The sequence below is a fragment of the Nycticebus coucang genome, chromosome 7 (assembly GCF_027406575.1).
Source record: "Nycticebus coucang isolate mNycCou1 chromosome 7, mNycCou1.pri, whole genome shotgun sequence".
Lineage (NCBI taxonomy): Eukaryota > Metazoa > Chordata > Mammalia > Primates > Lorisidae > Nycticebus > Nycticebus coucang.
Window position 1 is genome coordinate 61,255,349 of NC_069786.1, and position 2,715 is coordinate 61,258,063.

Here is a 2,715-nt window from a genome sequence, read left to right on the forward strand (position 1 = left end):
GATAATATATCTGGTCCCAAGAGGAATCATTCAATACTCCAAAAAGAAAAAAAAGAAAAAGAAAAGAAAAAACATAACAAAAACCAGCTGAAATGTAAAAAATATGAATGGTTGTTAATAAGTAGTAGACTTTTAGACATTTTTGAAAGGAATTTATGTGATATTGAGTATTTTTAAATTATCATGTCATTTTCACCCTTTGATGTTAATAGAGCAATAAAAAGAATCTGGGACATTGTATGTCATTTTAACCAAATATATTTCATTATATCTACTTTTATTGTAGCTCTGATTTAGTCTTCTTCTTGATATCTTCCTACACCATCTCTTTCTCACCTATCCACTGGCAAATCAAGAGCTGAAGATTATTTTTCTACTTTCAGATAAACTGTAATTTTTAAAATTTAAATTTTATTTACTTTAAAATCAATATTTTTAATGAAAAAGGTACTTTGGGTTCTATTATTTCAGGTGTTACTTCCTTCTTGTCGAAGTTATTTAACATTTCCAGGGGACAAAATTTAACTTCCAGTTTGAGTTAATGCAGCTTAGAGAGTCAATATACATACTATCCTTCTGCAGAACTCCAGGTAGAAAATGCTCGGTGTGAGTTAGGTAAGAGACTAATTCACTAGGATAACAAATCTGTCAGGCTCAATACCTTTTTGTTCAAGGCTCTGATGATAGAGGAGGAATCACTTTTTGTAGCTGAAATGTTTTATGAGTTCATTAAAAATATTAATATTCAGTAATGAAGTTTACACTTTCAAATAAGCAGCAAGCTTGGACTCTGATTTTAGTATCTTGCTTTGTGTGTATGTGGGGGTGAGAGATGGAGTAATTGTGAGGGAAGAATGGCTAATGTTTATAATGGACTCAAATAAGTTTTAAGGTTATACACAGTAATTTTTTTCAGAAGTGGTAAACAGTTCTTCTTGAGTATAAATCTAGTCAGTACTTTCTCATAAAAAATATTCTTCAGCTATCAAAAAATGTAGAAAACATTTCCACATTAATGTATATAACTCTTGGTCTAAAGCCTTAGGTTCTTTATGTTAAGTACACATTTGAAACAGTGGATGATATAGCCTCAAATTTTTGAGGAACATAAAATCTTCAAAGATGTATTATTCTCTGTAAACATGAAGTTGCCATGCAATATTTTGTTATTTTTTGAGCTGAGGTCTTTTTTTTTGAGACGGAGTCTCACTTTGTCACTTTGTCACCCAGGCTGGAGAGCAGTAGCACAATCATAGCTAACTGTAATCTTGAACTCATGGACCCAGGCTCAAACAGTTCTTTCACATAAACCTCCCACCTCCCAGAGTAGCTAAGGCTATAGACACCTGCCATCATGCCTGGCTATCAGTTTTTTTGTTTGTATTTTTGGTAAAGATGGAGACTCACTATGTTCCCTAGGCTGATCTTGAACTCCTGGCCTCCAGTGATCCCCCTCTGGCTTTGCCCTCTGAAAATACTGGATTGCAGGCATGGACCAATTGCACCTGGCCCTGAGAAAATTCTTTACTTGCCAGAAGTTAGGGAAACATATGTTTAAAATATTGTTATTTAACTTATGGTTTCTGCTCTGACAAGTAAGGAGTTTAGAAGTCACCAGTCTCTGTTAATATGAAGTAAAAAGCTAAAACACACTGAAAATTCAACAACCCTTCTTAAATCCATAAGGGAAGTGAGGTCATAGGGCAATCTGGTGCTCCTCAAATTGGACAGAGACAGGTAGATAAAGAGAATCACAACTCACAGGAATTGAAACCCACTAGCGGAAGCTTTCCAGAGAACCAGTACCAGGGTAGAAAAATATCAACTATAATTGATGAATTGCTGGAAACACAGCACAGACAACTCTTAGAAAAATATCCAGAGGGGTGCCGTCTTAGACAGGTCCCCACATTTTTCTGAGTTTTACCACCAGGAGCTCTCTCAGGTCCTAGTTCACAGAGATTATTGGATCTCTGTGCTTCTGGTGAAGATGGAGTGGGGATGCATTTTGAATATGCCAGAATATTCTGTTCTTTAGAAAACTTTCTCTCAGGAGAAATTATTTTGTCAGAGCCTAACCTGCTATGGTGTTTTCAGAGCCTAATCAACCCAGGAGAAGGGAAATATCTAACTCTAGCTTCTTCTAGACTTTCAACAAAACATTACCAGGCATACGAAAAGACCAAACACACAGTTTGAAGAGACTGAGCAAGCCTCAAAACTAGGGTCAGATATGGCAGAAATGTAGGCATCATTACACCAGAAATTATTTATTTATTTATATTTCAGATTAATATAAGGGTACAAATGATTAGGTTACATTGTTTGCATTTGTTAGGTAAAGTCCAAGTTGTAGTAGAGCCTTTCTCGGGGGGTGGGGGTGCTTACATTGTACACATTAGGTGAGAGTTTACCAATCCCTCTCCTTCCTTCCCTCTCTTTTCTCCCCACCTACTTGAATTTAATTGTGTTTTTCTTTCAGGTGAGTGTGTAGTTGGACATCTATTGGTTTCATAATAGTATTGAGCACACTGGATACTTACTTTTCCATTCTCGTGATACTTTGCTAAGGAGAATGCTCTTCAACTCCATCCAGGTAAATACAAAAGATGTAAACATGTGGAATGCTGCATGAATTTCCATGTCATCCTTGTGAAGGGGCCATGTTAATCTTCTCTGTATCATTACAATGTAAATATTTAGTAATGTGTTACT

General features: G+C 35.8%; 1 non-coding gene across 1 annotated transcript; it reads right to left on the bottom strand.

The window, feature by feature from the left end:
- Positions 1 to 2,613: 2,613 nt before the first annotated feature.
- On the bottom strand, positions 2,614 to 2,715 carry LOC128590993 (U6 spliceosomal RNA). Its single transcript, XR_008381448.1, has one exon. It is a non-coding gene; the product is annotated as a U6 spliceosomal RNA (small nuclear RNA).